The sequence below is a fragment of the Oxyura jamaicensis genome, chromosome Z, assembly GCF_011077185.1.
Source record: "Oxyura jamaicensis isolate SHBP4307 breed ruddy duck chromosome Z, BPBGC_Ojam_1.0, whole genome shotgun sequence".
NCBI lineage: Eukaryota > Metazoa > Chordata > Aves > Anseriformes > Anatidae > Oxyura > Oxyura jamaicensis.
Genome location: NC_048926.1, coordinates 78,476,539 through 78,500,758, shown reverse-complemented (window position 1 = coordinate 78,500,758; position 24,220 = coordinate 78,476,539). Strand labels below are relative to the sequence as shown.

Genomic DNA, 24,220 nt, shown 5'->3' with positions numbered 1-24,220 from the left:
CCCCCCCCCCCCCCCCCCCCCCCCCCCAATGTCTGCTGCGGTGTCGCGATCACGTCGCGATTGTGTTCGATTCTTATCCGACCAAAAAAAAAAAAAAAAAAAAAAAGTTCCCGCGGCCCCGCCGCAGGTGCTCGCACGGAGCCCCGGCACCTGCAGCCGTGCCCGGGGGCTGCTTGCCGAGAGGCGTCGTCGCCGGCAATTAGCATTTGCATGACAAAAGCGCGCCGTTTTCCTTTCTCGGGGAGCTTCAATTAAGGCAATGAGCTGCTTTCTGGAGAAAGCTATTGTTTACTTAGCCATTCAGCGGAGTCAATGCGCTCAAGCTTTCGCTTGCGTCTTGGTCTTTGGCGAGGAAAACACCCGAAAAAAATACTACTATTCCCGCCGCACGCTGGCCATTGTCACATCGGGTTGTTGTGTTGGTGTTAGGTGGCTGCCGGTCAGTCAAGCGCAAGGGGCTGCCCTCGCTAGCAGTGCTGGTATACCTTTCGGTGCTTTAGGAGCAAGGCTGTGCCCCCTTTTTGTCCCGCGTGTCCAACTTCTGGCTCGGGGACGGGAGCCGGAGGGCGTGCGGCTCTCGCGGAGAGTGAGGTTCCAGCAGGGTCACCTGGCTGGGAGGTGCTGCGTCCCGGAAACTGCGGGGGGGGGGGGGGGGACGACACAATATGCACCTTTATGTTAGACGGGGGAGAGAAAAAGAAGCGTAAATATCATTCGAGCAGTTCTTTGAAGGCTCGTTTCAGCACTGGGAGAGCCCAGATCAAGTTTATTTAGCATAGCGGCGCATTGTAAAACAGTTGGAGTGGAGTTGCAGGCTGCGTGAGCATGCATGTTAACTAGCAGGGACCCGGGCTGCCTCTTTGTGAGAAGGGAGCAGCAGATTGCTCTGCAAGGCCAATGTTAAAAAGGCAGCTGAATTTAACACCATCTGGAAGAAAAGATCCCTTCACGACTTTCTCACACCGTCAGACAAAACTAGTGTCTCTTGTTCCGAGCCCTTGTCTATGCAGCCATACAATACTGGGTCATTATACTTTTGCTGAGAGAAAATTTGAGAACACAATATGGGTAACCAGTGAATGACCAAGTTTCATTGTGCCCGCTTAAGTCGATTGAAATCTACGTCTAGAGCCATGAATGGCAGCATTGTTTTCCTCACCGGGGCTGTACTAAATGTCAGCACAGTGTAAAGAAAAACTTGAAGTCTGCAAATAACTTACCAGATCTCAATTATAATATTTTCCCACACTAGAACTAATATCATTGCTAGGGTGTACAATGCACAAAATACAAAAAAAAAAAAAAAAAAAAAAAAAAAAAAAGCGGGGAAAAATAATGAGTTCATTTACAAGTTATTTTAGCCAGATAAACGTTTTAATTTTCTTGCGGGAGATCAAGTTTGGTGCGTGAGGCTGGCTAATCGCTTCCCGAAAAGTTACAGAGCTGATTCTTATGTAATTGAGAAAATAAACTGTGTAAACAAGCTTGTGTTCTGCAACTACTGCAGCCCTCCAGCCTGGGACCGATAAGATGCTAGTAAGTGCACTCGGTTTACAAGGGTCGCCGCTTCTGAGTTGGGTCTAGGGAAAGCTCTCCTCTCGAGCGTTTGGGAGAAATAAGGCTGAAATTCATAAACGAAGTTGCGGGAAATGTGGTGCTGGAGAAATCTGTCAGTGCAAATCTGTCAGTGCAAATCAGTGTGGACCCAGGTACAGGAGAAAGGTTTCTTTTTTTTTTTTTTTTTTTAATTATTATTTATTTTTTTTCTCCCCACTTAATAATGGTTTCCACCTGAAGTGGAAATGGCAGTAAGCACTTCCATTTCCCCCAGTCCTCCGCGTAGCGCCCACGCCACTGGCAGGGTCTCAAACCCGCTTGCCCTGCAGTCTGGCTGTGGTCCCGTAAACGCCCCCCCGCATGAAACACCCACGGCCAGGGGCAGCCCCACGCGTGTCACTGCCGTCCCGGGTTGGGATCCTTGCGACAAGAGCTCCCGGAGCCTCTCCTGGCCGTGTTGTGGGGGGGAGCTCCTCAGCAGCCCTCCTGGCCTCAGGCTGATGTCTCCGTGTGGGCGCTGGGAATGTAGTCCCACGTCGTTCATTGCCCTTTACCGCCCTCGCTATTTTAATTTAGAAGAGAGAAAAAAAGTCGGTCTTTGGCTGTTAAATTTCCTAACTAAATAGCAAACATGAGAAAAAAGGTAGTGCGTTTTGATGGGCCTTGCTGGAGGGGATGGGAGAGGAGAAAGGAGGCTTGTGGCGTTGCAGTTGTCCATCAGCAGTAACCTGTTTGTCTCTTTGGGATGCCCTCGCCTGCATATAACTATGAACACACACACGTAGACATTCACAGTGTGGTGAGAAGCAGGCACAGGGATTGCCTGCATGGCCAGTGTAACGCAGGTGAAGTTCTGGCACTAGCTGCCGGGGCAGGAGGTGCCTCGCACCCAGCTCCTATCCAGCAGACACGTGTACAGGGCACAGCAGGTGAAAGGGAGAGGGGTGTTCTGTCAGTGTCATTGCAGCTAATTTGATTATCCCCCTAATTCCATAAAATGAAGCTATTACGAGCCAAATCTTGTGGTTTTATCCTCGTCGGTCGCTCCTCCCAAAGACTGGACTTGTGGTTGTCCTCTCCTCTTGAGGACAGCAGGAATTGCTTTGGGATTGAGTAAAGGAAGTTAACGGAGTAAATGTGTTAACAGGCCAGATCTCAAACTTGCCTTTACGATTTGAGATCCTGATCTCACGCCACACCAGGCCACAGCAATCGAGGAAATTTACAACCAGCCGCCCACAGAGAAGGCCCTGTTACGGCCTCACAGCAGATGAGCGCAGGGGGCACACAGGAAAGGCTCTCCCCATTCCCCACCGTGGGCAGAAGCCCCCCCAGGCACGTTGCTTTCCCTCTGGCAACTTTTCTGCCCCTTTTTCCCTCGGACCCCAGCACACCCCAAGCCTCCCATCATCACCACCACCCTGCCCTTCATCCACCCGACAAAATGGCGGCTGGCACCGGTTGGCGTTTCCATGGAGACGGCCCGGCCCCGGTGGGGCCGGCGGCAGCGGAGGGGTGCTGCCACCGGGGGCTGGCGGCTGTTAATTGCCGCCGTTAATTAGCGCTGATTACCTGCGCGGGGGGGCCTCCTGAGGGGGGGCGGCCGTTAAGGTCTCGCCAAGACAGCTGGGGGCATGGCCATTTGGGATAAGGCCCGGCCTGGTGCCCCCAGCATGGTTCTCCATCTGGGATGCCCTACTAAGGGTGTTTGGCCAACAGCCGAGGGGTGCTGCAGATTCATGGCACAAATGGCCTTGTTCCTCCATGTGCAGGGCTCTCTGGGCATCTTTTCAGGTCCCTGCAGCGGTTGCTGAAACATGAAGTGTGCAGTCTTGGGGACTCCTGGCATCCCTCCTCCTAAACACAGACAATTTATCTATGCTAAAGTGTATTGCACAAAGAACCCCAGCCTTTCTTCATTTGCTTAACAATTAGGGGCCTACTGTGGCTTCGCCAGTGCCCAAAGCACATGGCCTGTGAGCAGCACCGCACGGTGAGTGGTGCAGGAATGAAGGAAACTGCTGATGCACAGGGGCTTGATAAGGAGCACTTTAGCCTTTTGACCTCCAGTTTGTACACCAGCATGGAGAAAGTAGAGGATAGGTCAAAAAGAGCTTCATAAATAATGGGGAAAAAAATCAGTAATTTGTCTTCTTTTGAGTCTAAGAGGAGTTTGTTGGGAAAAATAAATGTCCAGTGTTTTGGGTCAAAGCTTGGTTGGTCTCTCCACACTCACATTGAATCATGTTATGCCCTTTCTAAAGGATCTGTGTGGTCGAACAGGGTTGTTTTAATTCCAGAACAAGCTCTGTGCAAACAAAAAGTTTGTGTGTGTATATATATATATATAAATCACAATTTTAAAAGAGATGTCTTTTTGAGTAAGTTACATTTGCTCTGTTAGTTATGTCAGTTCTCAGAAAGGGGCATTAACATAAAAAAAATACTCCTCTGTAATTATTTTTTGGAATGTTACATCTAGGAAACAAGATTTGAAGTATAAAACAGTGTCATTATCATGAGCATAAGGATAAAAGTTTAATGTAATTGAAGTCTAACACAATAACCTTGTATAAGAGAGCTGGAGTCAGTAACAGAAAACCTGCACAGCAAAGACAGAAAACACACATGTAATTCCTTCTCAGCTCTGGCTCAGCAGCAGTGGTGCTAAATCACAAAAATGTAAAATTAGCACTCTTTCATATGAAGTATGTCTTTAGCTTTTTTCTCTCTCAAGGTGCGGTTGCTGTTGTGGCATCTCACAATTCTCCACAGATGCACAGAAAAGTACAACCTCGTGGTGGAATGGCCTGAAACAGAGCCAGAACTATTTATTTGCTGTCTTTTCTATGTTAAATATTTGGTTCAAACCAGACCAGTAAAATCTCTTTCCCTATGGCTGTAGTCAGCTGCTGTTGGCTCAGCTGAGCACGGAGGATTTAATGGGTACCAACATTTTACCAGTGGGCATAAAAGTATTGTTGGGAAATATATGAATATTAATTTTATGTCTTCCTCTAGATTCCCATAACTCTCCAATGGCATAAATTAGACTCCTATGGCATCTATGTAGAGCCTCTTTCTACTTCAGAAGCATCCGCATGGCCAGGATTGGCACAGGCAGGCTCATTTGTGATTACGCAGTTATGAATTACTCTGCCACCACTCTGCCCACACAGACGAGGCACAAAACTTGCATTTCTTTCCTGCGTGGTCCCTCGCCAATGGGACAGCCTATGGTGACTAAACAGAATCAAGTGACTTCACATTGTGCTAGGACCATCAGTGTTCCCTCTGGCAGCTGACTAAAAGAGACCTCAGGATTTTATTGTAAACTGTTTTTAAATTCATTTCCACTCCAGAATGAATAATACTTGATTTGAAATCGAATATTGTATTTCCTATTTTTTTGTGTGTGTAAAAGCTGTCTTTTTTTTTTTTTTTTTAAATAAAACTAAAAAGAGAAAACAATATTTCCTTTTCCTCACTTAAAAATCATTCCTCAAATACAGCTATGTTAGATATTACACCATCTTCTGCATCACTACATTATTAAGTGAATCTAATGCCCGGAGTCATTAGGCACATTCCTGCATGTCATTCTGATATCTCTCCAGTCCACTGGATTTTGAAGAGTGATTATGTAAATTTTTCACTGATAAATAAATTACTATAATTGTAGTTGAAATACCACTCAAATTCTTAAGACTATTGCATCTAAATAATATATTATGCATTACTTAATTATTTATCAAGACTAATTCAAAATAACTGTAGGGCAAAGCATACATTTATTTTTAAATAGCCCCCTTTTTTTTTTTTTTTTTTTTTTTTGCACCAGGTACAAAAATGTTCCAGATGTCAGAAAGAAAAAGAGCGAGAACAAAGTTTCCTTCATTAGATGCGAGGTTTTTGTTTGGATTAATAATATTGCAACAGTGATGCCATTCTTCTTGTGATCGTGCTATCAATCCAAATATAAGTTGGCCAATACGCGTGATTTCTGTTAACAGGAAGACAGGAGAGAACAGTTAATGTGGGTGGAAGGTGAGTGTATGCAACATTAAGAGGAGAATAGCATTTTTGACTTACTCTGAGAAACAGCGAGGTGCTAGCAAGATTTTGGCAGCTTTAGACTTGGCAGTGAGTGTTAAGTGATGTATCAAGCATTGCACAATTAAAATCATGGGCTCTGTGTATTTTGAACCTGGCATTGATTTTGGATGTGGAAAAGTCTGAATGAACTGCCTGTTGGTTATTAGCAGCACTTGGCCGCGTTCAGGGTGGCCACTTAAGTGCACTTGCCAAGGAACTTTATTTTCTGCCTTGTGCAAATTCTAATTCTAGACTGGGTTCTAATCATCACTTAGGAATCATCATCAGTATCAGAAGTTCACAGCCTATACACAACGGTTATTCTCTTCCCCTTTCAGAATAGACCTCTATCTAGCCACTAATGAAATACAGGAGATTGATTGCAGAAAACCTGCAAGGGCATATTTACTGTACCATATATAGTAAGCCCCATTTGGTGCATTAGCATTTAGTCATTTTATGCAAATTTAGTGAGAAAATGACTCATGTATATGATTTAATATGCATCAGCGATAACTCAGAACATCCTTATAAGAAGGAAGATTAAAAATTCATTAGAAAACTAGACTGGTGTCGCTACATGGTTAAAACATTATTAAAGCATATTTCAGTGTTTTGCTTACACCAGTGTTCTCATCATGGTGCCACCATTTCATGACAAAGAGCGTAGAGGAGAAAACATTCAACTTAAAATGTCTGCTGGCACACATCGCTGGATTTGTATGTCACTAAACAATGAACGAGCATAGCCTTGAATACCAACTATTTAATTAGCACTTTTGCCAGCCATGCATAGAAAATAGCTCATTTACATGTGTCATGCTTAGCGATAATTCCCATAAAAAACTACCAATTTTTTGTTTAATGTATGTAGCATTCATGTATGCCATCGTAAGAAAATCAAAACATACGTTACTATTTTAAACACCTTGGATTTCAGAATTCATTCAGAATTAAAACATGTAAAATCCTTATATTTCTCTTGGAGGTGTATTTTAGTTATTTAATTTAACCTTAACTGCGCCATAAAGGGCTGTATACAACTAATAATTAAGAACTTCAAAGGGCAACTGAAACCTCTAACAGTCCTCAGTTAATTAAAGGCTATTATTACGTACCTCTTGAACATACAGTTACATTTAATGACAAGTGGTGACTTGTAAATGCTGCATTTGAAAGATACCACTCCTATTCTAAGCGCTGTTGATAGATGATGCTGGAACTTGTACGTTCTCCCAGTGAAATACTTTATTTTAAACATAAATGAGATACATTCATGAAATTAAATATTTCTGTCACTTGGAAGTGTATTATTTGGAAGTACTTTCCTTCAAAATATTCATTAGTTTTGTTCATGTCTTTCATATCTGCAAAACAAATATCACTGAAGGAAGAAAAAAAAAGAAGATAAAAAAAAAAAAAAGATATGCCAGTTATTGTAAATGAAAGTCAGCCATCTGAGCACACTTTGCTAATAACATGCAGTACGCTGTCACATTCACTCGCTGTATACACAATAAACAGGATACTATATTTATCAGAAATGTTTATTTATTTATTTATTTTTGAATGAATTTAAAACATCATGTTTTCACAAACTGTGTGTTCAAGTATTCCCAGGAATGTGGGCCACAATACCTGCCAAAAGACATTGTACAACCGTTTAGTCATATATCAAAACCTGTCCTGTCAACTCCCGATTATTCAGGTAGTTGTTACTCACCTGTGGTGCCTCCTGAAAGAAGCAGCTCCTTTAAACAGGAGATACTAAAGCAAACAGGTTGTCATACATAAAATTAATATTTCTAAGAAACGCATATGAGTTTGTGTATTTTGAGTTTTAAACCTGATTTTGACCTGTTCTTTGTTTGTTTTCATCCCCATGGTTTTGTGGCCTCAGATGAAGACCAATCCCATTTTTAACTGGATGTTAATTGCAGAGAATGTTAAAAAACAGAGTATATTTGAAGCTTCAGTTCTGATATGATGCGCTCACCTAAAAATGAGCAAAATAATATGCTATTTTAATGCTCTAATAAATTCACAAATGAACAATATATATATATATATATATATATATATATATATATTTCCAAAAAGTGCTGATATAGTCACACACTGGTGATTTTTAGGAATTTTATTATCTGATTCTATGTATACTGAATTAATAATCTGAAAGTACTTAATTTACAACAATTCGGAGACAGCAAATGAAACAAGTTACTGTATTTGAAAATGCTGCAAATACTTGTGGGAAAAGAGAAAGAAAAAGATTAACTGATTAGGTTAGCAATATTGTCTGGAAATCAAAATATTTGATTAAAAAAAGTAATGGATACTTCGGAGAAAAAAATAAATATATTTCAAACATAAATAAATAGCCTGTGAAATAATCTGTGGAAATATACACTAAGTAATAGGAAGAAACCTAAGAGTGAAAGTGGACCACAAATTAGTTATAAGGTTACAATATGACTAACACAAATAGTAGGGGCAATATACTTTATGCTGTATATTTAAAGGCATCACATTAGAACCCATCATTTCCAGAAGGCAATATTAGACTATGTAGAATATATCATGCAGTTCAAACAACTGTAATGAGTCAAAGTGATGAGATTCACATTAAAAGGGAAAACTGTTAAGTCAGAGAATAGATGGATTGGTTCTGGAGGAAAGCTTGAGAGAACTAGCTGAGCTAACTGATGATCAAATGCAAATGTGCATGTGGGTCAGGTAGGGATAATCCCAGCTACCGAAGGCTTGCACCGTGTTACATGGTGGCTCTTTGTATGCACCTGGAGTTTTATGTAACATTGACCAAAATCTACACTGAAAATTGAATGTAATACTACTGCATTGCTGAGATGATGGTCAGTGTTACTTAGGAAAGGTAAATGAGAAGAAACTGAGCACAAGAGCTGGTTGTCTGAACATCTGGAAAAATCCCTGGCGAGGAGGTAAACTGTGGGATAGTTTCAGGGGAAATAAATGTGACTCTTGTCGAGTCATTTAAATCTGGAGTGGAGAATACTCCAGAGAACCCACTGGAAGTTACAGTCCTGTCTGCTAGACAGGGCTGACCAGATCAGCTCTTAGATCTTTTTCATCTCTAAAATGTTATGATTCTGTTGTCACTTGATTCTGAGAGATTCTTTTGCCTAGATTGAATCTGAGAGATTCTTTTGCCTAGCATTTTATTTTCAATAAATTTTCAATAAAATGCTTCCTGAAGATAAACCTGGACAGCTCATTTGCAGGATGGTTTGGGGAAACATGCTTGATAGAGAGGCCTATAGTGATAGCATTTACTGCCCAGCCACTATCCTGGGAGTAGTAGAAATACAAACATTGGCTTGAAATATAAATTTAAAAATCAGAAGTGAAAATGGTTGGTTTAAGATGCACAGCCTTATGCTGAAGTTCCCAATGGTATAATTAAGTTATATATAGGCACATACCTTCCACTTATTTGACATGAATAGATATGTACTGCCTTACCTTTTCACCACTTCCTGTAAAACAGCTTCTGAATTACTTTTTTCTCTATGGACAGGTGAAGTAGAAGTATATCATCTTACATATCACAATGTTTACATAGTAATGAATATTATATAATATTTATATAATATGGAAAGTACTTATTGTTTCATCGGAAGCTATTAAGAGGATTTTGTTTATTTGCAAAAGCTACATTTTCTATATCACATCACGTAGGAAGGTATGTAGTGTATTAATTCAATTGAACACTGCAGCCCTAAGCCTTCAGGTGCCTGGTTTTAGGACCAAGATCACCCTGTGCAGCCCTGTGCAGCACCACGAGGTGCTGTAACGAGGTCTGAAGTAATGAGGCTGATGGAAACTGGCTGTATGCTTGGCAAGCAGTTGTCTAGATCTGAAGGGGAATGATGAGGATGGGGTTGTCAATGCCAAAATGCTTGAGCAGGTCTTCAAAGGGTTGCTGCTGGCAGACAGACCCAGACCTCTGAATGGGAGAGCCAGCAGAGAGCTCACTGTGTTACAGATGGCTGTAGGAGAGGTGATGGCTCTGAAAGTAAAGGTAATGCCTGCAGCCAGCACTTTCTGTAATGCAGTGACCTAATGACTGGATCATTTTTACAGAAAATTGCAGTTGAACGTTCAGCTCCTTCCTCTTAACTACATTTGTGTCTTTGTTATCAGCCATGAGCTCAGTGAAGCTGTGCCACTGTGTGGGGATGGAATTGAAGGCTCAGCTGTCAGAGGAGAAGGGAGGGCATACGCAAGGTGTCCTTTGGTTGAGGGGTCTGGGTACACAGCAGGGAGAACTGGTCTTGGAACCCATCTCTGTAGGCTCTGCCTGTGGTTTCTCACCTTGTTCTGTTGGTTCTGATCATTGGTGTATTGCAAGTCAAGCATGAATACATACTGGGTGGAGAATGGATTCAGAGCAACCCTGAGGAGGAGGACCTGGGGCTGTTGGTTGATGAGAAGCTCAGTATAAGCCAGCAATGAGCACTTGCAGCCCAGAAAGCCACCCGTACCCTGGGCTGCACCAACAGCAGCGTGGGCAGCAGGGCGAGGGAGGGGATTGTCCCCCTCTGCTCTGCTCTCGTGAGACCCCACCTGGAGCCTGGGTTCAGCTCTGGGGCCTCCAGCACATGGAGGACACGGACGTATTAGTGAGTCCAGAGGGGGGTCACGAGGATGATGAAGGAGCTGGAGCACCTGTCCCATGGAGCCAGACTGAGGGAGTTGGGGTTGTTCAGCCTGGAGAGAAGGCCCTGGGGAGACCTCACAGCAGCTTGCCAGTGCCTAAAGGGGGCTGCAGGAAAGCTGGGGAGGTACTCTGTGTCAGGGGGTGTAGGGATAGGGCAAGGAGTAATGGCTTTAAGGTAACAAAGAAGGGATTTGGATTAGATATAAGGAGGAAATGTTTCACTCAGAGGGCGGTGAGGCCCAGGCCCAGGCTGCCCAGAGGAGCTGTGGCTGCCCCATCCCTGGCAGTGCCCAAGGCCAGGCTGGATGGGGCTGGGGGCAGCCTGGGCTGCTGGGAGGTGTCCCTGCCCGTGGCAGGGGGTGGCACTGGGTGGGTCTTAAGTTCACTTCAAACCCAAACAACCATGTGATTTAATAATTTTGGCATGCTTAGTTTTACAATCCCTTAGGGAGGCTGGTTTGGGACTGGCATGAATGAGATGTGGTACAATTTTGGGTAAAGCCTTCTTCATAGGATCTGTGCCACGACTGTCTCCCACTCCTGTTCATATTCCTGTCTGCTTGGGCCTTTTTCTACTCTTTCTATCTTACCCTCTGTACAGGCTCGAGGCCTGAGGAGCGGCGAGAAGCATTTTTGTGCAGCGTGTTTAACAACCGGGCCAGAGAGGAGGCTGCAGGGTGCTGTGGTGGTAAGCGACCACCATGAGCAAAGGCTCAGCTGCTGCTGCTGGGATGGAAGCTGGGCACCAAGAGCAGGGGAAGAGATGGAGGAGGAGAAAAAAGTATGGCAGGGCCACCAGTGACAGAATTCAGCCTTTACAGACCTTCTTTGGCTGTTGCCAGAGAAGTTGATAGTACTAATTCAGATCAACCATGGCTTTAAATGAGATCAGAATCACAAACTTTTTTTTTTTTTTTTTTTTTTTTTTTTTTTCCATTGCATTTAGAACAGGTTTTCTACTGCATGCATTTTTGCAGGCTTTAAATAAGCAATGAACTATGGCTGACAGGTTGAGGAGTTTGTATGCCAGAGGTAGCCTAGGAAGTATGGTAGGTGATGGTGTAAGGTATGATTATTGAAAGGTAACCAAGCAGCTATTATGCACATCCTACTTCTCTGGTTGGTTAGCTCTCTGTCAAACAGCAGTAATCAGTTTCAGTGGTGTATATTTAAGGAGAAGTAACTGCAGTGATTAAGAAAATTAGAAACTCTTCAGCCAATCAGAACGCAATGCAGTGCAGAGCTAAGACCAACCCTTTACAGTAATTGCGCATATCTGAACAGTAATTGACAATGAGAAATCAATTTTATTATAATTTTGTTATGAATGCTTACTCTGCTATGTATTTATGGAATTTATCTTTCATAGATATATGTTAGAAATTCTGTTTAATTTATTGTGAGTGTGGAGAGAAATGGGTAATTACTGCAAAGCTTGTACAGTTCTGAAATTCTCTACTGCTGAGTTCAGGAATAATTAGTAAATAAAAAGCCATCATTTCCCTTTTCTCAAATAGATTTAACAAAATTATATGATCTGTGGTTTTGTTATTTTGTCTTTTTTTCAGATTAGATAGAAAATATCTGTGTAAATTAATAAACCTTTCCCAACAAGTTTATGGCAGATTACACAAGGATTAGTCATAGTTTAATCAATATTTCACTTTTTTTTTTTTTTTTTTTTTTTTTTTTTTTTCTTTCACGTGGAAAAACAACTGAAGGAAATAACATTGATTCTACCTTAAGTAGTTATGATGTGGGAAGAATTCTTATCACTTTCTGAATTAGTTTATTTTGATTATTATTTAAAATATTCCACATATTGTAAAATTGAGATGGTAGCTGAATAAAATTAAGGAAAATTCCAAACCAGAAAATTCCCAACTATTTCATTCAGTGGATCATATAAATCAGGATAAGAATAGGACCTATTTCCCTACATTTTTTTCCAATGTTTATATACAAAGTCATTCCAAGTAACGTGCCATCCATACCATAATGTGTAGCACATGCATAAATAATGAATTTGTCTATATGTATATATGTATGTATATACAGAGACAGGGAACTTCACGTATCCAATCATTCATGAATGTTTATTAATTCATTTTAAAATAAGGTACATTTGATTGTGAGGCTGACTGCTCTTTCTGAAAGAAAAGAAAAAAAAGGCAGGGAATTCTTCCATCTGTAAATAATGTCTTTTAAAAGAACAAGGACCTTATTTGACTGCAATGATATAAAATAAATAAATAAGTAAAACCCATTTTACTTTCCATAGTTTAAAAAGGTATGAGAAAAATCTGTTTGTTTAAAAATAATTTTATTATTTTTATTGTTATTATTATAAATACTAATTCTACTGCCTATGAAGAATGAAAGTGCCTATTTTTTCCTGGGAAATTAATCTGTTGCTATCAGTTTGAGTTAATAACCAGTGCAGATGATTTGGTACTGGAGATTCCTGATTTTGGACTTATTTATGCAGCAATATTTAAGGAAAGAGCTAAGGTTCAGTATCGTTTATGATATTTGCTATGCTTTAACAAGTGAACATTTGGTATTATTTTACCAAAACGAGTCACCAGTTTAGACATGACCTCAAAATGTAGCTGGACTATAACAATTCAGCACTGCTTAGGAGTCAGTTTACACCTTGCTCTGAAGTGAGATGTTTTAGTTTTGTGACTATTGGCAACTGATTTTTTTTCATCGTGTTTAACTGTACATTTTGGTGACACCTCTCGTAATGCTGGCTTGTCTTCAGTGGAGAAAGTCTTACAGCAACTTGACAGCTAGGAGAATGATGACATCAGAATAGCGACGGAATTGAAAGCAGGATAAATGAGAAAGAAAAACAAATTTTAATCAAGTTTGCACACTTTTTTTTAAACTTATTTTGAGAAGTCATTAAGTTCTTCTAACCAAGGCATGTTTTAAGAAGTATTTTTGACTTTTAAATTAAGAGCTGGCATACGCAATATTTCAAGATATTTTAACTGTAGTGAACTGAATATCCATCCTTGTTTTTCTAATATAGGAGAGACAGTTTCCCACCTTCATGTGAAACGATGAAGCTGCATGCTCAGTATTCTTCAATTCAAGGACTGCTTGTTAGACACGCATTCATGACAAGTAAAATTCCTGATTTTTTTGGTCACTGACTTAATTAAATAGATCAACTTCAGTAAATTTCAGATAAACTAAAGCCTATGTGAGCTAAACTTGTGTGTAAGTGGCTCATTTGATCCAAAAAGTTTTTTTCTTTTTTTCTTTTCTTTTTTTTCTTTTTTTTAAAACAAACAAACAAACAAACAAACAAACAAACAAAAAAAAAAAAAAACACTAAACTTCCTCAGAGCATCTTATCTTGAAATTCATTCCAGAGTAGCATCTCTTAAGCCTGGAGATCTGAATGACACCAAGAAGTATTAGATAAATGTCCATTTAGAAAGTAATGTACTATTCTCTGTATTTATCCAAATTAGATATTGATTTAGTTTAAGATAAAATTAAATTCAAATATTTATCTGCAATAATTCTTAGAGAAGCCACAACTTTTGGAGAGCCCTGACATTGCTTATTTTGGTAAAGCATGCTAAATAAATGCAATAAATCTACAGAGGAGATATATCTATATGTGAATATATAAGTCTGGAGAAAATTAGCAAATTTATTTGCTTCAGAAACAGCATAGTGTTTTTCAGGATTATATGCTTGTGTGATCATCCTTTCAGTAAGGCTCACAACTGTAACTGGACTTCTGGATAAGGGTTGCAACTTTATCAGTAAGTTAAATATCAAAGCAATAAGTGCATGCCATCTCCTCGTCATGGGGGTCAATGGACCTTTGTACAAAGCCTATGTAGAAATAACTCTTATGACAAGTTTATCCAGGAGATTCATCTTCAAAAAACAAGAATTAAGAAGGAACTTTTCTTAAGGAAAGTCTCATGGTGGATGAGTCTCCTAAGCTTGACAGTTTAATTCCAGTCCTGTTTTGACATGTTTTATTTTAATCTCAGTGGACCCAGCTGGGGGTTTTACATCTTCAGGAGCAGATTCTTATATTAGATGGGAATAAATTCTTTATACATGTTTATAAGGTTTCATTCTCTTAACTTTTTTATTATTGTTATTTTGAAAAAAAATCTGCAATAAGGGGAAAAGAACCCAACCAAGATGGATTACATAGGTTAGGTAGATATTGAAGTTCTTGAAACTTTCATGCGTTGGCCAGGTGGATCTTGTTTCCCACAAGACCCAGCAAAAACACAGCTCCACAAAAAGCTAAGTGCCTTCTGTGATATGCTCATTTTAATTTTAATGGAAGTTGAAATCATTCAGCGCCTTGTAGTAGACACTCATCAGCTCAAAGGACTTCAATTTCCCTCTCAAATGCAGGGGAAAGAACAATAAAATCTCAAGGCAGAGTCAATGTGCCCTAAGGAAATTTCTTTTCTGACCCAAATCTAGCAATCAGTGAAATGTAGTGTGTGACATCAGGAATTTTTGACAGAACAAACTGTATTTATAATTGTACCATTCCTTCATGAGCTTTAATACTGAAGCAAATGGCAACCACCAAACTGGTAGGAAAAGAAAGAAAAATTATGGGTGGGACACCAGCTGTTGAAGAGCTTCCATTCCCGTTCGAAATTCTTGGTCTTGTAAAGGGGTCACCCTGAGCAGATTCGTATGAATATGAACAAATCTGCACACAGTGGCCATGCTACTGGATGGTCAAACCTCCCAGAAACCCAGGAGGGCTTGGCTGATGTGGTCCTTGTGGAGGCAGATAAAGATATTTACAGGACTTTTGAACCAAGTCAGTAATTCCTAATTCTTTCCTGGTGCTGAACACTTTATCCTAAACACAAGAGGGTGATAAAAAAAATACTGCAAGATAGAGTAAACCCTTGCCAGAGTAAGAAGGAAAATTTCCCAAACTTTAATTTACTAGAGATAATATGAAAGTAACCCACTTTATATTAGTGATTGTTCTTAGGTGGTGGAGCTCGGTATGTAAATGAACTGTTCCTGGACTGACTTTAAATGGCAAGACTAATATCTGATATGTTTGTTGCAAAGACTCTTTGTTGGTACCTCAAGAGTGAGCAATGCAGTGGTTTTCCTTTCTCCTGGGAAACAGAGAAGCATTTGGGAGCAAAACTGCTGAAAAAAAATACTACTGGAGACTTTCATGTTTGATAAAATCCTTTGATTTTCTTCTGGGGAAAAAATGTTTGGGTTTATTCATTATATTATAAAATTGCTGCATGGGATTTGAAGGCTGAGTGCCTTTTCTCATGTGTGAGTGATGTTCTGATGCAATATAGTCTTCTGTCTAATCAAGCTCTAGATGCATCATTGGAGTTGCAGAGCTGCAGGTGCCTGCATGCAAAGATAAAGGAAAAAATAAGTGGATGACAAGACTTTTAAGAAAACATGGTACCAGGTTTAAATATAATAATACCTGATGTTGCAATTAAATTTTAAAATATCAGAGTAAAAATAACAGGAAAGTTACTTTTTATATTTAATGTTTGAGTTTCGGTGGATTATTTTACCTTTGCATTGTGTTACAGAGAACAGAAGCTGTCTTTATTTCTCATAGATAAAGGAATCAGGGGTAGGTTTATATGGAAGAAAAAAAGTAACAGAAGTTAAAAATTACAATATATACATATATATTATTTGAATATGCGAACCCCAATAACTAGCTTAACCTAAGTTGTAACATCATAACCAACACAAAGAAAATACTATCTTCAGATAAAATCCATGAAACGTGAATTCAGTCTTAATTTTCTTTGTGCAGACGGATCCTTGCCTAGGTGAAGCAAAAACCTAAGAGCCATTTTCCACAGTTTTTCACTTCCTCAGCTTACATATCCACTTCAAACATCACTTTTATCAGTTTGGACAATAGAAATAAGATTCACATCAGCTGCTGGTGTAGATAAAATATGTCTGACTAACGAATAACAAGACTTTTTCTACTATGACAATGAGTTATTTAAGCAATTCCACTGATTTCCCCCATTAATAAAGTTGGCAGATTCTCAGCTTAGGCAAAAGATCATGTCTCTGTTTATTTTTAAAAGTGGTTCTAGTCACAACAATCACCATCAATTTTTAATAGTTTTTGGTTGTCTGTATGAACAGAACTTGAATTCAGGCACGCACTTTTAAAAATTCATCTATTATTCCATGCAGAATAACTACTGCAGAACTCAATTTCTGCTTTAATTTTAAGTTTGCATCCCTCCATTGAGAAGATTTGTTTTTCCCTGCATTGCACACTGGCACAAGAAGCAGTACTTTGTAAATGCAAGTCTGAAATTGCTATGGCTATTAAACTTAGCCATTTTTACTCATTAAACAGCTTCTTCTGCACCTAGGTAAGGAAAAAAAAAAGAAAAGAAAAAAAAAAAAAGAAAAGAAAAAAGGTAAAATCCTGCTTATTTGCTTAATAGACTATCTTAATCAAGAGAAAAATATTGTCAGACGTTCACATAAGACAAAAATGTATCAGCCTAAGTGAAGGATGGGAATTATTTTTTCCAGTCTTTGTGAAGTTTGTTTCAGCATCAAGCATAGAGGTAATTTTAACTCATAGATACTAGAGTTTAAGTTAAACATACATTTGTAAAATGTTTTGCTTCTGGATAAATTTTGTGTGAAAACTGAATTTCCAAATTCATTCGTTAAAGAAGCAGTTTAGGTGTTCTAATGGTCCTTGCATGGTATTTAATCTGATAATGTGGAAAACGAAATTTCATAATTACATTAGTGTAGTTTTGTAACTTTCACAAATATCAACAGTTATTACATTTTAAAACGTAATCTTAAAAAATGGAACTGCCGTATACCAATAACAACATATAAATCTTTATAAATTTTAAAAGAAAATCAAAATAGTACTTTAATCTAGACAGTATTTTTATGGTGGTTAATACAAAGATATTGCAGTGCACAATACAAATATAAATGCCAGTAAATGTGATATTATCTGTGTGCCAGTGGTGTAAGAGTTTTTTTTTTGAAATGAGAAATGTGTTTTATGAACATTTAGAAATGTAAATTATACCTCTAAAATGAAAAGGAGCTGTTTCTTGATAATTGCATTTTTTTTTTTTTTTTCAGTAAGCCAAAATTGTATGGAATGTGGCAAAATCTCATAATAGATAAATGACCTGAGTTTCTTTTTTTCCTTTTTTTTTTTTTTTTTTTTCCCAATCTGTTTCTCAATCCACTTAAGATCTGATTCCCACTCTTCCCCTCACAATGAAACTGAAAAGTATTTATCAAAAAAATGAAGACTGTGCGTATGCTGTAGTGTTCAACTTCTAGGGGCTCACGCAAAACATCTGATTTTGCATTAAGCTGTCATTCACTTCTTGCTTTTCTCCAAGCCTTATTCACTCATTTGGGGCCAGATTGTGCCATTGATTTTTAACAAGAATTCCCCACTGACTTTAATAGGAGGTTCTGCTCAAAAATCAATTGCATGATCTGGATCACCGTGAGATTCCTCCCAAAGAAAGAGCCTGATGCCTTGTAAAAATAGGGTAAGTGGAAGTACTGATAGTGTGGCAGCAGTGTGAGAGCTGGGAAATGAAAGAAAGGCTGATAGCAAATGGTGCTCAAAAATAGAAACCAAACTGAAGGTGGTGTTTTGGCTGTTGGACCTTCTCCAGGCCATGCCCTGAAACCAATGTTTTTCTGTTTCTTCCTCAGCTGGAGGAAGGCTTCAAAGACAGGACATTGCCTTCACCCTTGCCTGGCATTCCTGCAAGTATTTCAGAGATGAGAATGGTGTTGCTGGAGTAAAAATAATAGGAAATCAGAAGAAAAATGCCATTATCTTTCCTAACTAAACAGGCTCTGAGAAATATGTTCCCAGAAATATGTCCCCAGGGACATCTCCGGTAAATAATCAATAAGACTTCTACTGTCCTAACCTAGCCCAATTAGAGATCTAAGCATTGCTCTGAAAATCACTGTCCCTTAGCAGTGGTGCCTTAGGAGGAAGGCCTGATCCTGGCCTCCACCATACGGCATTGCTTGTGCAAGGTGTTTCATGGAGGTTAAGTGTGCAAAGTGTGATCTCCTTTGTACGAGGAGAACATCCTGAGCAGGTCCACTGAGGCCAGGGGACTTACTTTAGATTCCCAGCCATGACCGTAGGAGCTTGTAGGGTATATTCTCTTAAGGTTTATTTATGCTTGGTTGTGTGCTTGGGCACCTGGATTTTCTTTTATAGATACAAATTTCAACATTCTTTTCGTAATTTGTATGCCTGCCTCATTTACATCTTCCCTGTAAATTTCTGGCTTATAATTCATATGTAAATGTAAACTCTTTAAAATAATCTGTCCTTGAATTTGAGGAGATAATACCAGAGGAAAAAAAAAATAATCAAAATATTAACTCTTTATTCAGCTCAGGAGTTGCAGTTCATTGCCTCTCACAGAGATACCGTATAGGCACATTCCTGCTGCACACATGCAAGCATGCTCTGCTAAAAATGGGTTTGCCTTTGACAGATGTGGCCTTAGGCGTGCAGAGGCTGTGACATTCATGGGTATAAACTATGAAAGCCTAAAACACAGAGGAAGCAGCCTTCAGATTTTCTCAAAATAAAGCAATGTAACCTCATGTAGGAAGGAGTACATGCAGCCTCCATAAGAAACCCAACTATTGTTGTTTAGAGTTACAGAAATTGTCAAAAATAATATTTAGCACTTCTACATTGCTTTCCACTCACAACACTGCACAAGCCGTAATTAATTAACCAGCAAGACAGCTGATTTGACACGATGTCTTCTTCGCTTAGGGTAGCCATGGCTTTGGGTAAAAATCTGTATACCAGTGAACAAAATCGTATCAGAAAGCAAGACACAGTAAAGAGACACAGCCATGAGTATTTCTGGAACCAAAATATGTGAAGAAAAATACAGAGGCAGTATAAGGACTCAGTAACATGGGCAACTTCTTTTCTCTCCTGTGCCTAACTTGTTTCAGTTACATTAACTTGGAGTGTGTGTGTGTGTGTATATATATATATGCATATATAAAATATATATTGTGTAATATATAATATGTATACATGTATATATATGTATATCTATATTTATAAGTATATATATATATTATTATTATCTTTGATGGAATTGTAACAGCATACCTCTTCAACACTGTGGTTAGCACTGGGTGCTTTAGAAATGGCAGCTTTGGAAAGAAGGTGCATTAGCCCCACTCCAGTTCCTCTTGCCCACCATCATTCTCTTCCGGGCTCCTGAGGAGCTGAGTTTCATACTACGGAGCTTCTCACCTACCCATCATTTGTTTTGGATAGATAAATACTTGTCATCTGTTCTATAATCAGTTATTATTGTGCTGGCTTTTTTCTTGGCGCTTTTTTCTTGTTTTTTTTTTTTTTTTCTTGTACATTGATATGTACAAACGAAGATAACAGAGGTTCAAGTGACTGTGGTTGGCTGAAATGGGCTTCCAGGAATGCCAGGGGCTGACTTATGGCCAAACTATGAAAAGAACCATGGAAATATTTTAAAAATGTAGTACAAGCTGATAACAGGTTTATTCCAGAAGATATGTGTGGGAATTCTGTCTTTGCTCTGATAAGACAAACATAATTCCTTACAGTGAGGAATGGAGCCAAATTTTTTAACTGAGTATAATGAGTTTACAGGAAAAAAAAAAAAAAAAAAAAAAAAAAGATGCTCTTGTAAAGAATGGAAAAAAAAACATTTTGAAAGCAGGTGGTAAAATGATTTGATAGACCTAGCAGTTCAGAGAAAAACAAGAGGTGAGATTTAAAATCCCATGAAGAACTGTAGTAGAAGAATTGAGAAACTGAGATCTCCCATGGCTGTCTGGGGGGCAGTGTCACTGCCAGGACTCCTTCAGGCTTACAGGAGGTTTCCATTGAGGATATAAGGGAAGTGTCCAGAGAATATTTTGGTAGATAAAAATGGCAACTAGTCAAATTGGTAATGAACTGGAATTATGGAATTATAATGTAAATGTAGTTGTGCTGAGGTCCAGACAGGTTCTTTCAAGCACAGTTTTCAGTATTCCACATTTTCAAGTGAATGACTATCAACATGGAAATTGAGGAAAACGTAATATATTTATAGAATATGGGACTGCTAGGGATGAGAATGAGTGGTACTTACTGAAGTGAATATGGTAATATGTTTCTGAGAATATATTCTGCTCTCTTTTGTTTTATTTATATACCAAATGCAGAACTAATTTTTATTTTTTTATAATCACTTTCAGTTACAATTTGCAAATCTTCTATATTTTTCTGATATTGAAATTTTACCTATAGATACAGATTATTTATTTTCAAATGAACTGCAGATTGTATGCCTTCTAGCTTAGCATTTTAGCAGCTCCTCTTATGATTTCAAGATTTGACTGACATGCAAAAAATGTCAATTCTGCCTATCCATTAATATTGTATTAAGGTTGCCATCAGGTAAACCTAATGATATGCAAATTCATTGAACAAATCATAGAATTGAATCATAAAACCATAGAATGGCTTGGGTTGGAAGAGACCTTAATGATGATCCTCCCTCGCCCTGCTGGCCACACTGCTTTTGGTGCAGCCCAGGGCATGGTTAGCTTTTTCGGCTGCAAGCACACATTGCTGGCACAAAACAAAGTTGTTGTATCCCATTTCTCTAATATTAGGGTTTAAGCTGATCCTTTAAATAATCTTATTCAGGATACACACATGTGGTTCAACAGTAAAACTGTATGTCCCATGAAGTTGCAAATAGCAAGTTGCATCATAGAATGCAACTATCAACAATTAGCATTTTTTTCAGAGTGAATAATTTCTAGAGTCTAAATAAAAGAGGACACAAAGCTAGAGCTGTTATTTCCTGCCATAAAAATAATGCAATCTGTACTTAATGAATGAAACTACGGTCAAAACTGAAAGGTATTTAAAGCTTTTTAAATCAGTGAAGAGAGAACAGTGTTTCTTAAGTCATACAACCTAATTTAATTGTGAAATTCACTTTCATGAGAAATAACCAGGATGATACTCCAGCACAATATTAGGAATGCTAATGGACAATTCATGTAGCCTCAGCTATTCAGTATGGGAAATTATATGATGTACAGACAAGTAATTGACAAGGATGAGAAATAAACTTTCCCTCTGGACTAGTTACTTCTTGATGGGCTGTTCTGATGTTAAGGAGATTTTTCTTGTGTGTAAATAATGCCAGCAAGCTACACAGTCAGGATAATCTGATCCAGGACATCAATTCCCATTCTTTTTGTGATTGGATAAAGAATTCCCAAGGAAGTAATGTAAATTGCCTCTGGGACAGCAATGGTTAAAAATTCATTAGGACCATGATTAAAAATGTTGTGTGAAAAAAACAGTAGAGAAATTATAATAGTATAAAGAACGTAAACCAATATGGTCCTCTGGTTCTAAAAACTGGAGATAGTTTAGACATAAGAATTTTATAGATCATTAAACAATTTGCAGTTTGGGAGCTACAGAGTTTTAAAACTAAGTAAATGTGATCAAAACAAGGTTTCTTTAGGCTGTTTTCAGGGCATGTTTCTATAATATGTGTATTTGATAGATGAAATACTCCACCGAAATTTTAAAATAAAGCTTTTATTTATTTATTTATTTGTTTTGATCTGTAAGAGCACTGTAAAAGCATGGAGTCTCTTTTTCTGTGAAATCTGATGTAATCTATGGAACTTTTCTGTAAAATTTAATCCACTTCTTTTCTTGAGGCACTGGAAGACTCCTCCAAAACCCTTTGCACGTATGTTTTTTTTCTGTGCTTTTTTTTTTTTTTTCTTTTTCTTTTTGGTCTGATTTTCATACATCTCTTTTTTTTTTTTTATATACCTTCCAGTATGTATTTTGCTCTCTCCCTAATTCTCAGTGAAGCTTTTATGCCTCTTTCTTCCACACACCTTTTGACTTTCCTACTCTTCTTCTTCAAGTGCTGGCAGATATTCTTTGTCTTAAGTTAGTGAAATATCTCTGAGCCTAGATTGTTCACATCATGAGGCTGTGCAGTGTGACAGCTAAGTCATGCCAGCCAACAACTCCAAACTGGTTTAGTACATTTAATAAACAGCATGGCATAAATAAGTGAAAATTGTGCCATTATTTATGCGAATAGGAAAACCTGCACGTTGCTGGAATCATTATTTAAAGACTTTTCCAATTGTGACAAGAATCACAAGACCAAAATTACAGTGCATTTTATGTATGCTTAAGCATCATAGAAGCAGTAAAAGGTGAGACAAATTTACAGCCCTGCATAGTATAAAACATGTCAGGATCACCTCGACATGTGCATACATATTCGGAAACTACAGAATATGGAGATTTTAAAGGTGGGCTATATCACTTATCTCAAAATCTTTTGTTATCAACATAATGTAATGAATTGGCAGCAATGCCATAAAATGCTTTTTCACAACTCAATGCTCTGCTACAATTTCCTGGAATCTTTAAAAAATTCAGTTCCCATAAAAAGACATATAGATACAAGCTTTAATAACCATATCTGCCTATGCACAAATATGCACACTAATAGGACATTATTGTCAGCTCATCACTGGCTTTAGGATGTCATTCCTTTATCTTTCTTAATTAGACTTATATTGCAAAGTCACCTCTCAGAATAAACTGGGCTCATTTTAAGACCGAAAATATATTACTTTTATTACGGTATGTATCCCATTCATTATTTTTTATTTTTTATTTTTTTTTTATTTTTCCTCTCATTTAGAGTATTTGTATTATACTCTTAATAAAAAAATAAAAAATAATAATAATAAAAAAAAAAGGTAAAGAAATTTAAGTTCTCATGACAAAGCAGGGAGTACATCTCCCTAGAAGTCTGTATGGGCTTCAGAGCCCCCCCACAGCCCAACACAAACAGTGTGCACACAGAAGAAATCACAGTCATTGTCTGGACCAAATCTTTTCTCAAGAGTCTCAAAGTCCTTCTTTCGTGTCAGAGAAGTCCTTCTTTCGTATCACTGTAAATGATACCTTAAATACAATTTTCTCTGAATTGCTTGATATAGCACCAATATTTTGATGGGGTGTTGCAATCTTTTTATTTTTTATTTTTTCCGTTCTTTTCATGTAACAGAAAACAGAGAAGTAAGATAATGCTTGCCAAATGAAATACAACAAATCGAGAGGGAACTGTAATGCTATCTGCAAACATCTAGTTTAAAAAATGGTGTTGAAAGTGAAATTCAGTGGCTACAGAAGAGCAATGAGCTCGTCCCATTAAGGATGAGTTAGAAATTTTCTTCACCATACTTTCAGAAATTCTCATGTTAGCCTTTTTACAAAAGGCCAAAGATGGATGAATGGGGTACATGGTGCTGCTGTGAGGGCTTGCAGCACCCTGAGCAATCCTGCCTTTGCAGTGTTTGCATGATATGTTGAGCCCTGGCTGCTGGCCATGAGCCCTCCCTCCGTGCACCCATGCCTTGTTGCGAGCAGGCGTGGGGCCGGGTGAGTTTTACCCATCTGCTTCCTTGTGCTGTGCTAGGAAAGTGTGTTCTCAAAACAGAAACCTGGCCCCAATCCCCTTCTTGATGTTGAAGTTTTTTCTTCGTGGAGAGTGGGAGGAAACTTGGCAGGCAGGGAGGGTGTGCTCTGCAGTGCCGTGGGTGCGAACCTGCAAATCCACAGGTGTTGCATTGTACCATCATTTACACAAATATGTTTAAACTCTTTTCTTTTCTTTCTTTTCTTTCTTTTCTTTCTTTCTTTCCTTTTCTTCCTTCCTTCCTTCCTTCCTTCCTTCCTTCCTTCCTTCC

At 38.7% G+C, this 24,220-nt stretch overlaps 1 long non-coding RNA gene across 4 annotated transcripts in view; it reads left to right on the top strand.

Moving 5' to 3' along the window:
- Positions 1-24,220, top strand: part of LOC118156028 — a 110,866-nt gene that overhangs the window by 15,089 nt on the left and 71,557 nt on the right. The gene's annotated exons all lie outside the window — the stretch shown is intronic.